Raw genomic sequence first — 12,052 nt, forward strand, 5'->3', positions numbered from 1 at the left:
ATTAGCAAATACTGAAATCATAGGCAAACAAAATTGCAGACAAATGAGACTCCAGAAGAGCTAGACCTCTGAGTAAGATGCTGACACAAGAGTGCTGCAAAACAGAACGATATGAGTAGCAAAGGATTACAAAAGGGCTTGGAAAAATCAAAAGATCATCAACAGGCAGAATTCTGTAAGGAATGACTGTGTCGGTGGGAGTGAGAGGCTGAAGTGAAGGATGCGGCGTGGCACTCAGTTGTGGGGAAAATACATCAAGACAACTTGATTTGTTCATTAAGTAGAATGTATGGTAACAAGTGTTGGCAAGAATATAGAAAAAAGAGGAACTGTGAGCATTGTTGGCGGAATGTAAATTGGTGCAGCCACTAAGGAAAACAGTATGGAGGTTCCTCAAAAAATACTGGAACTACCACATCATCCAGCAATCCCATTTCTGGGTATATTTCCATAGAGAACAAAAATACTAATTTGAAGAGATATATGCACACCTATGTTCATAGCTGGATTATCAGCAATAGCCATGATATGGAAGCAAAGTGCCCAACAGATGGATAAAACACATATGGTGTATGTACATACAGTGAAATATTACTCGGCCACAAGAAAGAATGACATCTTGTCATTTGTGACAACATGGATGGACATGGAGGGCATTCAACTTATACATGAAATCTAAAACACAAATGAACAAACATAACAAAATACAGAGACAAACATACAGAGAGCAAACTGGTGGTTGCCAGAGGGGTAGGGAAGGGCAGGAGGAGAGAAACAGGTGAGGAAGATTAAGAGGTAAAAATTCCAGTTACGAAATAAATGAGTCACAGGGATGAAATTTACATATGCAATTCAGCCAATAATATTGTTAACAAATTTGTATGGTGACAGAAGGTAACTCGCCTTCTGTTTTTTATACATTTTTTGTAATGTACAGGGTTATCAAATGTACATACGCAGGATTCCCTATGCTGTGCACCTGGAACCAACACAGTGTCATAGGGCAATTACACTCCAATATTTTTAAATAAGGGAGGGGGGAAGAATGTACATAGTTGCATTTATGATCTACATTTTATTCTTATTTATTTTACATTTTTTATTTTATTTTTCAATAGCAAGTCCTAACCAAACCTCTTCCTTACCTCTCACCATTCACTTGCAAACTTCTGGTCCCCATTTTAAATGATCTCTTTCCTGGTCACACTTTTCCCTCCCTGCATCACCTCTGTAGCTTCCTGGATCTGCAACTCTGACTTCCTTCAAGTTTCAGTGCCACATCTGGGGCTTTCCCTATTATCACAAACTAGTTTAGTCTAAGTTTGGGCTCACAAACCTCTGACACAAACTAATACCCCTTTCCAAATTCCCCAGGTCTAAGAGGAGTATCACCATGAATTGGGGTTACCTGGTTCTCAACTTTGATTCCCAACTATCCGTATGATGTAAGTTTATGTCGGTCATCGGGTCCTGCCAATTAGTCCACACATCTAAAATGACCACAGCAGACACCGCTAGCTCAAGACAGATCTCTATGTGGAACACCTTTCTTTGGAAACACTTCTTTGTAAAACACTACCTTCACAGTATGACCAGCAAGACTCTTCCAGAGCTTACGGGTAAACAACTTCCCTGTGTGGCATCCCTGAGACCTTTCATCCATCAAACAGTCTCATCTTTTAAAAAAAAAAATTTTTTTTATATTGGAGTATAGCTGATTAACAATGTTGTGTTAGTTTCAGGTGTAAAACAAAATAATTCATTTATACATATACATTATCTATTTTTTTTTTTTCAAATTCTTTTCCCAGTTAGGGTGGTATAGAATATTGAGCAGAGTTCCTTCATCTTATTTCACCAACCTGTTCTCTTCTCGCTCCAGATAACATCTCTCTACTCTAGTGATGCGGGTTGCTCCTCTCCCACACAAGCTGTTCTCACTCTTCCCTTGGCCCTTAACTTAAGTCACTTCCTACTAACTCATATGTCCTGCCCACAATATTACAATTTTCTCAAAGCACAGGTCAATATTTTTCTTTGCCAAGATTTGATTTGTAATACTTCTGTTTTCCCACACTCAATCTTCTCTGTATTTGTGTGTAGTCTATTTTGAATAAACATGCTGAATAAAAATGTAAAGAATATAAATACCTAAATCAACTTTTGTTTCTTCTTCGTATATATACAAGGGTTATACAGGCTATATACACAAGGGTTGGAAGAATGTAAACCATAGATTCAAAATGCAATAAATACAAGTGATAAATCAATATTAAGGTGAACAATAAAATCAACAAACTACTTAGACAAATTAATGCTCCATTTTGTAATTCTCCTAATGTGTCAAACAGAATGAACAGACCTGATACCAAGACATGATAACATTAAATGTAAGATAACACAAAGAATATGATTCTCTCCGGCCTCTCCAAGCCTAGAAAATTATTTCATTACACAAAACAGAACACACTAAAGACTTCAATATGACATTAAACTAGGGATTTAAGTTTCTCATTTAGAGTTCTTTAATAACCTAGTGTATCTTCTAGCATGGAAGTTCCTAATTGTAAGGCATCTCTTTACTTTCCTACTAGTGCCAAATGTTCTTAGAAAATGCTTCACACCGGTGTTCCTCTAACTGGGGTCTGAGGAGCCCTGCGGGTTCTGAGACAAACTCCAGAGAATGAGGGAACACCTTTTAAAGGTGTTCACGCATTACTCAAGTTTGACAAACAGGTTTTACCATCACTTTATCGCCCAATTAGCTCTATTTTTCTCAATGGAGCTACTTAGATTTAGATATTAGAGAAATCTAAAGCATGAATCGTGGTAAAAGCAGAGCAAGGCGAAAACGATGCTGACTTGTAAATGTCATGACCAGGTGGCAGGTAAGATCCGCAGGGTCCTGAGTGCAGCATCCTTCTCCCTAGCCAGGTCCCTCCCCAGTGCTGGCCAACCCGCGCCCACTACGTGTCGGAGAGGAAATCAACGCGGTCACTGGAGCGGGCGCAACTGCACGACAGCCAGCTTTCTCCCGCCAGGGGCTGGGGGGAAAGCACCTGCAGCCCAGGGTCACGGGCGCTGACGGCGGGCGCCCGGAGACTGCCGAGCGGCCCGGGCGGTGGGGAGCCACTGGCGCGGGGAAGGCCCCCGGGGCAGAGCGGCAGGTCCGCGGCCTCGCCGCCCCGTCGGGCCCGGCTCCAACGGTCCCCACTTCGGCCGCCCACCCTCCCTCTCATCCGCGCCAGAAAGGCCGCCTCACCTGCTCGGCTACGTCCGACTCGGCGGCCAGGGCTCCCGGGAGTGGGGACTCGCGGGTGGAGCGCATCACGGCCACCGCGGCGAGGCGGTGCCGGCAAAGCCGACACGACTCCCCGGTGGTGATAGCTTCCCAGGAGCTCCGCTCCTTTCCGGTAGCGGGCCCGCCACTCCTCCGCCACCCGAGTCACGTCACTGGGAGCGCCGGGAGCGCGCACGCCGAGGGGCGGGGCTTATGCCTGGGGGCGGGGCCTGTACGCGGTGACTGGCATCCACGGAACCAAGCTGAGTCTGCTGAGAGCACAGAATGTCAAAAGTGAAAGTGGCAACACGAAAAGTAACCCGTACGGTGGCTTGGATACCGCAGATCGTAGCCCTTCGGTTTTCAGCAAGTATCAATGTGCTAATGACACATTCATCTTTCCTTTGTGCTCTTTATTATTATGGACAACAGCACTTGAAAACTTAACTGGGCACTTCTGCTCATCTGTTGACATTTTATTTTACAATTTTGCCAGTAACTATCTCTGTTTTACAGGCGGAGAAACGAAGCACAAACTCATTCAGTGACTCTCTTAATCAAGGTCCACGTAATTAGTAAGAACCAAGATTTCATTGTTGCCAGAAGTTTCATATACCAGAGCGTATTCTAGGTTAAACAGAGCGCCCTCAACACACGAAATGGTTTTGAGAAGAAATAGTGAAGTAAATGAACAACACTAATTCCTGACATTGACCCCAAGACCTGGTACTCAGGTCAAGGACACACTATTTAGCTTTCTAGCTTGAGCCCCAACCCCCACTCCTTCCCCCAAAAAACCCAGTGCCTTGAAGTCACAGAGCTGGAGACAACCTTGAGAATCGCGGCTTTTTATCCTTTTGTCCTCTTACAAAAAAAAAAAAAAGTGGTTTCCCTGCTGCCCAGACAGGAAGCCACCAGGCAGCCTAGCCACTTTGTTATTATTGTTATTGTTCAGTCGCTCAGTCGCATCCGACTTTTTGTGACCCCATGGATTGCAGCACTCCAGGCTTCCCTATTCTTCACCATCTCCTGCGGCTGCTGCTGCTGCTAAGTCCCTTCAGTCGTGTCCGACTCTGTGCCACCCCATAGACGGCAGCCCACCAGGCTCCCCCGTCCCTGGGATTCTCCAGGCAAGAACACTGGAGTAGGTTGCCATTTCCTTCACCAATGCATGAAAGTGAAAAGTGAAACTAAAGTCGCTCAGTCGTGTCCGGCTCTTCTTGAAACTTGCTCAAACTCAAGCCCATTGAGTCGGTGATGGCATCCAATCACCTCATCCTCTGTCAGCCCCTTCTGCCTTCAATCTTTCCCAGCATCAGGGCCTTTTCTAATGAGTCAGCTCTTTGCATCAGGTGGCCAAAGTATTGGAGTTTCAGCCACTTTAATATATTTTTTTAAAATGAGAGTCCTAGAAACGTCTACTCATTAATTGTGTCAAGTAAAAGAAGCTTAGACAAAACTAATAGCTATATATTTTAAGCAGAATCCTTGGTCCAGCACCTGCTTAGGTTAAATCTTGTGGTAACATTTCATCCCTGGATTCAGATACTGTTCATGGAAGAAGGCTGGCAGTGACCAAGGAGGCTTGTGCTTTAGAAGTAATACTATCTTTCAGTTGTTACTCCATACTAGAATCATAAAGCCACAGAAAGTTCCAACAAAGGGGCCATAGTTACAGTCTAGACGAAACCTCCTCCTTTTTCTGTTAAGGAACCTGGAACCCCAAGAGATTAAATGTCCTGCCCAAATGCCCTGAGGCAGGGGGGGAAACAAAACCAGTTGTTCTGACTCCTACTTCAGTGCCCTTTTATGGCAGTCAGTTGTTATTTTAAAAAATGACTAGTTTGGACAGATTACACATTAGAAACCTCTGTGACTTCTACCCAAGATTTGTTTTGAGAAGCTGAGGTAGCTGGTCATGAACATGCTGTGATTTTAGGGCCAGGCCCCCTCGAAATTATGTACCTTTCAAAGTCCTTACAATTTGAGATACTGGTTCTTATTACAGTAGACTCTGAAGAAGGCCTCTACTAAAAGCCAGAATAGTTTCATCACATCGTCAGTACTTACTGATGGGGCTTCCCTGGTGGTTCAGTGGTTGGACTTCCAATGCAGTGGATTCAGGTTTGATCCTTGGTCAGGAAACTGAGATCCCATGTGCTGGGGGACAACTAAGACCTCATGCCACAATTAGAGAGCAGCCCATGTGCTCCAGCAAAGATTCTACAGGCTGCAACTAAAACCCAACACAGCCAAATAAGTAAATAAAATAAAATAAAAATTTTAAAAATATTTCTTGATAATTCATAAACAACAATAATCTGATAAGAGCTAGGAAGGGAAAGTATAAAGGATGAAAACATAGAACATGGTACACTAGTTTCCTAGAACTATCATAACAAGTTACCTCAACTTGGGTGGCTTAAAATGATAGAAGTGTATTCTTGCACAGTTTTGGAGGCTCACAGTCTGAAGTCAAGGTGTTGGCAGGGCCATGCTGTCTGTGAAGAGAATAGGAGATGATCCGTCCTTGCGCTTTCTTAGCTTCTGGTTGTTGCTGACAGTCTTCAGCATTTCTTGGTTTGTAGAAGCATCACTCCAATCTCTGTCTTTGTTGTCACATGAAGTTCACCTGTGTGTCTCTCCAAATTCCTCTCTTCTTAAAAGGACAGCAATCATATTGGGTTTAGCCCCTCTCTCCCCTCCCCTGCCCCAACCAATCCAATATAGTCTCTTCGTTTGTTTTCTTCTTAAGTCTTTATTGGGTTTGTTACCACATTGCTTCTACCTTTTGGCTTTTTGGCCACAAAGCAATGTGGGATCTTAGCTCCCTGACCAGAAATGGAACCCGCACTCCCTTCATTGGAAGGCAAAGTCTGGACCGCTGGACCACCAGGGAAGTCCCTATACTCTCTTCTCAACATGATTATATCTGCAAAGATCCAGTTTCCAAATAAGGTCATGTTCATAAGTTCTGGGTTGACATGAACTTTTGGGGGACACTATTCAACCCAGTATATGAGAGAACCAGCCCTGTTTTGGTCATCTGGGATGGTTTCTTTGAGGAAATGATGTTTGAGTTCACAGCCTCAAGATGAGTAGGAATTAATGATAAGAGGGATGAAGTCTGGGCCTCTGTGAAGTAGTAGCTTCAGGCAATGGATACAGCAAAGAAGTTTTGAAGGAGGGAGAAACACAACTGTCAGGTGAGCCATGGACTTATTCTTGCTTATTAATAGGAGAAACAAAAAACTAAGTTAATAGGAGGCAACTCTTACTGAGTACTTTATGCCTGCCACAGTTCTCAGGGCATTAGAAAACGTTTCAGAGACTTTCCCGGTGGTCCAGTGGTTAAGAATCCACGTTGCAATGCAGAGGGCTTGAGTTCCACCCTTGGTAGGGGAACTAAGATCTCACATGCTGTGAGGCACAGCCAAAAAAAGATTTAAGGGAAAAAAAAATGAATGACTTAAAAAAAAAAAAAACTTCAAATAGAGTGGAAATGAAATACAATATATCAAAATTCATGCAATGTAGCTAAAGCAGTACTCATGAGATATTTGTAGCTTTAAATGCTTATTTTAGTAAAGGGAAAAAGTTTGAAATCAATTATCTAAGTTTCATCTTAAGAATTTAGGATAAGAAAAGAAAATTAAAACCAACGCAAGTAGAAGAAAGGAAGAAGTTTTTTAAAATAGGTTAAAATTAGCAAAGCCACAATTTGGTTCTTTAGAAATATTGATAAACTCCTAGTGAGACTGATCAGGAAAAAAAGAAAGAAAACACAAATAATCAAAATGGAGACTAGAAGAACATCCTTACAGATCCTACAAAAATTTTTTTTAATAGTAAGAAAACATTACAAACAACTTCATACTGAAAATTTCAATACTTTAGATGGAATGGGAAAACTTAGAAAAACACAATTTATCAAAATTGACATGAGAAAAAAATCATATGAATAGCCCTATATCTTTTATGGTTCCTAGATGGTTTCACTAGTAAATTTTATCAACTGTTTTAGAAAGAAATCATACCAGTCTTATATAAACTTTTTAAAAAAATATAAAAGAGGGAATACTTCTTAATTCACAATATAAGGTCAGAATAACCCACACTCCAAGAGATTAAAAAAGAACAAAAGTTACATGCACATCAACATCCTTTTTTCTAACAAAATATTGGCAATTCAAACCCAGCAATATTTTTAAGAAGTAAGATAGCTTAACCAAATGAGATTTTTTCCCCCAGAAATGCAAGGCTGGTTTAATATTTTTAAATGATCTGTGTATTGACTACATAAACACAATAGAAGAGACAATTCATATGAGTCACATGATCTCAATCAATGTAGAATAAAACCTTTGACAGAGTTTCACACTTATTCATATTTTAAACAAAAAAGCTTTAATCAACTATGAAGGGAATGATCTTCCCTTCATATCCCTCAATTTGATACCCTATCTACAAAAGAACCACAGATAACATGGTCACAAAATCTAAGTTCGTCATCACATGTTTGTATTTTGAAAGTATGAAGTGAAAGTATGAAAAGAGATGTGATGTCCGGATTACAGAAGCCATCTTGCAACCATGAGGCAACATTTGTGCAGCTAAGAAGTCAAAACTACACATGAGGAACTAGAAAGAGAGGTTTGCCTAGGTCCATCACAGCATCACTAAATCACTAAACTAATACCAGCCACTGGATGTATCTCTGACTCCTTGTTATGAGAGGACAATAAAGTCTTTTTTGTTTACATTACTTCTGGCTAGATACTTCATTACTTGCCATTAGGTCTTTAAAAATATTTGTTGACTGGTTGATTAAAAACTAGAAGGGACCACAAGAAATCATATTCCTTAACCATCTTTGGTCAGTTTAGGTTTCATGTACATTCTATAGATCAGACAGCTAAGATCTCAGAGGCAATGTGTCATATTCAAGTTCCTAAAACTGGAAAGGAGACAGGATGATTGAATATGAAGAGTACTAAACTGGGACATAGAAACCTGGATCCCAGTCCCTGCTATCCTACTAAATGAACACACAAACTTAGAAAAATTTAGTTTACTTCCTTGGTCTTCACCATCCATATGTAGCTAAACAAAGTGAGTGGAGAGACGGCTAGGTTGACCTCTAAGATCTGAGAGCCATGGTTTCTAAGAGGCAGAAGAGAAGACCAGAAACAAAGTCTTCCCCTCCTCTTTCCCTTTTCTCCCTCCTCCACCTAAAGGAAGAGGTGTTGATTACATGCACATCAATATCCTTGTTTCTAACAAGATATTGGCAATTCAAACCCAGTGATATTTTTAAAAAGTAAGATAGCTTAACCAAATGAGATTTTTTTTCCCCTTTTCCCTCCACCTTTAGATTTCTTATGACATCTAAGGTAAGATAGAAGAACTTTTTCCTTTTTAAATTGAACTCCAGGGACTTCCCTGGCAGCCCTGTGGTTAAGACTCTGGGTCCCTAATGCAGGGAGCAGAGTTCAATTCCTGATCTAGGAACTAAGATTCCACATGCTGGCCAAAAAAAAAAATTAAATTAAATTAAAACAAATTGCACTCCAGAGGTTTTTTTTTTTTTTTAAACTGTGCTTGTAGGAATCTTGCTGAATGGATTAGGGCCAGTGAAAGCAGAGGCAGGAGGCAGATTGGCCCCCCAGGGTAAAGCAATTGGAGATTCATTCTCTGTTGACTGAAACTCCAAGAATAGCAGGGCAATTAAGGAACGTGACTGGGCCCTGCTCAGACAACATATTTCTTGTTCCAGAAGTCAGGAGACCTCCCCAACCACACATGTGCAGAAAGGCTCCTTGGAGGCCAAAGGGGAGTCATGTCAAGGAATGTTCTGCTCAGATGCCTTTTCAGTAAAATTCAACTTGGCTAAGAGATGGATGAGCACACATAGGAGGACCCTGAGATATACCAAATTTGGACTGTGAACCAGACAATCATGATGACTGGCCAAAGGAAACCTAGAGGAAACACCCCATAAAAGTAATTCAAACCACCACAAAGCTTCGACTCAGGGACTCCCCCTCTGAGTCCGCCAGTGTGTACTTGCTTCACTACTTTCTGTCTTTGTGGAAATCCTTTTCTGTAAAACCAAAGGTTCCAGCTCTTGTCACTGACCACTGGTCTAGTGGCTAGGATCTAGTGCTTTCACCGCTGCGACCCAGCCACAATCTCTGGCTGGGAACCCAAATCCTGCTCTAAGCCATTGCAGGCTGGAGATCAAAAACCATCAGTATTTAGAACCCAAATAGGATTTCCTTTTAGTTATCTTTCTGGAAAAAAACTACAACATGGCCATAGCTTGGCATTTTATTGGCTTTGCTCTCCAAATGTTTTAACTCATCATTCCAGGGAGCCTGGGTTTCCCCAGTGGCTCAGCAGTAAAGAATCTGCCTGCAATGCAGGAGACACAGCTTCGGCCCCTGGGTGGGAGAGATCCCCTGGAGGAGGGCATGGAAACCCACTCCAGTATTCTTGCCTGGAGAACCCCATGGACAGAGCAGCCTGGCAGCCTACAGGCCATACAGTCACAAGAAGTTGGATATAACTGAAGCGACTAATACAAGTGCCAGGGAGCCTAAATTGGCAAACTGGCCCTCTTGGTAGTCTGTGGCTGTGAGGAGGAAGTTAACTGTGAGGCACTGGATATCATAGAAACAAAAGAATCAAATGGCCCTTGAAAACAATGAGTTCTATTGTTACCAAAAGCTGGAGTCTGGCTGCTCAGTGCTCAAAAGCCAGTGAACATGCCAGGTTGGTGGAAGGAAAAGTTTGCTTTATTTCAGATGCTGGCAACTGCGGGGGAGGTCAGACATCTGTCCAAAGGCCAGACACCCCTCCCTGACACACACACACCAACAAACAGGGGATAAGAAATTTTATAGACAGAGAGAGGGGGCTACATGCAGAAACAGCACAGTCAGCTCTGACAGTCATCTTGAAATTGGTCATGTGGTGGTCTGACAAGCGTCATCTTGATTGTTTTAGGTACAGCTAATCTTCAGCTGACTCACTGGAAAAGACCCTGATGCTGGGAAAGATTGAGGGCAGGAGGAGAAGGGGACGACAGAAGATGAGATGGTTGAATGGCATCATCGACTCAATGGACATGGGTTTGGGTGGACTCCGAGTTGGCGATGGACAGGGAGGCCTGGCGTGCTGCGGTTCATGGGGTCACAAAGAGTCGAACACGACTGAGCAGCTGAACTGAACTGAACTGAATCTTCAGTTCCAGGGTTGCTTTGTTTCCATTTCCTTGAGGCCAGTTCTTGGAATTATGGCAGCTTACATCATGGCTACAGTCTGGTCATTATGAAGTTAACTTCTTCCACCTGGTAGGATTTCAGTATCTATAAGACAGGTCATAGGATATGACTCAGAATATTATCTATGGCCCTTGAAAAGGAACTAAAGGTCCTTGCTTATGCTTAATGAGTATACTATTACTATTTGGTCTCCTTTGACTGCTTTCCTTTGTTTCTGCATTTTATCCTTTCTCTGATTAAACTTACTCTTTGAGTAAAGCTTTCCACAAACAAAAGGCAGGCAGAGGACACTGGGGCAAGTACTGTAGTGTCCTTCTCTGTTTCACTATTGCCCTCCCCTGGTCTTATTTGCCTTCCATGCACTCATGCACAGACTTGTTTTTGAGCAACTTGTCTAATAACCCTATATATTTATACAGCATTTGTCTTCAAGAAGATCATAGAGCTTTATAGACATGACCTCATTTATGAGCCCAGCATTCCTCAGGCAGGGAATGGGCCAGGAGAAGTCTTCTTTTATAGTGCTTTGTTATGGAGAGAAAGCACTTGAGATTCAGAAAGAGAAAGGGATCTGGTCAAAGTGGCATAAAAATTCAGGGTTTCTTTCAACCTTTTCTCATCACAGCATATGGACCTTTAAACAAACACACAAAGTATAGAGCAAATGTGATTGCTTTTGCTGCCTACAATCCATCCTTCTCTTTCTTGGTAACAGTACCTCGAATTTCCGAAGGAGAATGCCTATCTCTCGGGGCTTTCCAGGTGGTGCTAGTGGTAAAGAACCCGCCTGCCAAGGCAGGAGATATAAGAAATATGGGTTCGATCCCTAGGTTGGGAAGATCCCCTGGAGGAGGGCATGGCAACACATTCTAGTATTCTTGCCTCGAAAATCTCGTGGACAGAAGAATCTTGTGGGCTAGAGTCCCTAGGATCACAAAGGATCAGACACGACTGAACATGCCAGCCTATCTCTCATTCTGTCCAGTTGGGTCAGGACCGTGGCCTTGTTAAGCAGAGTAATTTCATCCCCTGGCCATTGTGACTGGCACATGAATCAAGCTGTCCTGATTAGATATAAGCTACATTCTTTTTTTTTTAATTTATTTATTTATGTGGCTGTGCCAGGTCTTAGCTGCAGCATGCAGAATCTTCCATCTTCATTGCGGCATGTGGGATCTTTCCTTGTGGCGTGCAAACTCCTAGTTGTGGCATGTGGGATCCAGTTCCCCGCCCAGGGTTCTAACCCAGGTCCCCTGTATTGGGAGGGCAGAGTCTTAGCCACTGGACAACCAGAAGTCCCAAAGCTACATTCTTCAATATCAGATTCATCTGCAAAAAAGATGGTATTTTGATTTTTGTGTAGATTTTGTTTCATTTCTCAAACCATTCAGACTTAGGCAGGAAGCAGCAGGTTATTTATTGAATTCCTTCACGCCAGCTACCATATTATTCTCCTTCTCAGCAGCCTTTGTTAGTTCCTCTTCCC

At 42.3% G+C, this 12,052-nt stretch overlaps 1 protein-coding gene and 1 long non-coding RNA gene across 16 annotated transcripts in view; both read right to left on the reverse strand.

Moving 5' to 3' along the window:
• The window catches only part of ENTPD4 (ectonucleoside triphosphate diphosphohydrolase 4), a 35,251-nt gene extending 31,799 nt beyond the window's left edge, over window positions 1-3,452 (reverse strand). For all 10 annotated transcript variants that reach the window (XR_015170051.1, XR_015170050.1, XR_015170049.1 and 7 more), the window contains exon 1: window positions 3,263-3,452. The gene's annotated coding sequence lies outside the window, so the exon portion shown is untranslated. The remainder of the gene's footprint in view (window positions 1-3,262) is intronic.
• A 6,603-nt stretch (window positions 3,453-10,055) lies between these two features.
• The window catches only part of LOC147367384 (uncharacterized), a 78,991-nt gene continuing 76,994 nt past the window's right edge, over window positions 10,056-12,052 (reverse strand). For 3 of the 6 annotated variants that reach the window (XR_015170053.1, XR_015170061.1, XR_015170060.1), the window contains one exon: window positions 10,514-10,650. This is a non-coding gene — a long non-coding RNA (uncharacterized LOC147367384). Of the gene's footprint in view, window positions 10,651-12,052 lie in introns of all 6 variants that reach the window. The other 3 variants (XR_015170059.1, XR_015170056.1, XR_015170052.1) reach the window with 2 other exon arrangements.

The sequence above is a fragment of the Bos grunniens genome, chromosome 8 (genome assembly GCF_055505025.1).
Source record: "Bos grunniens cultivar Pamir isolate PY7600 chromosome 8, Bosgru_T2T1.0, whole genome shotgun sequence".
NCBI classification, from domain to species: Eukaryota; Metazoa; Chordata; class Mammalia; order Artiodactyla; family Bovidae; genus Bos; species Bos grunniens.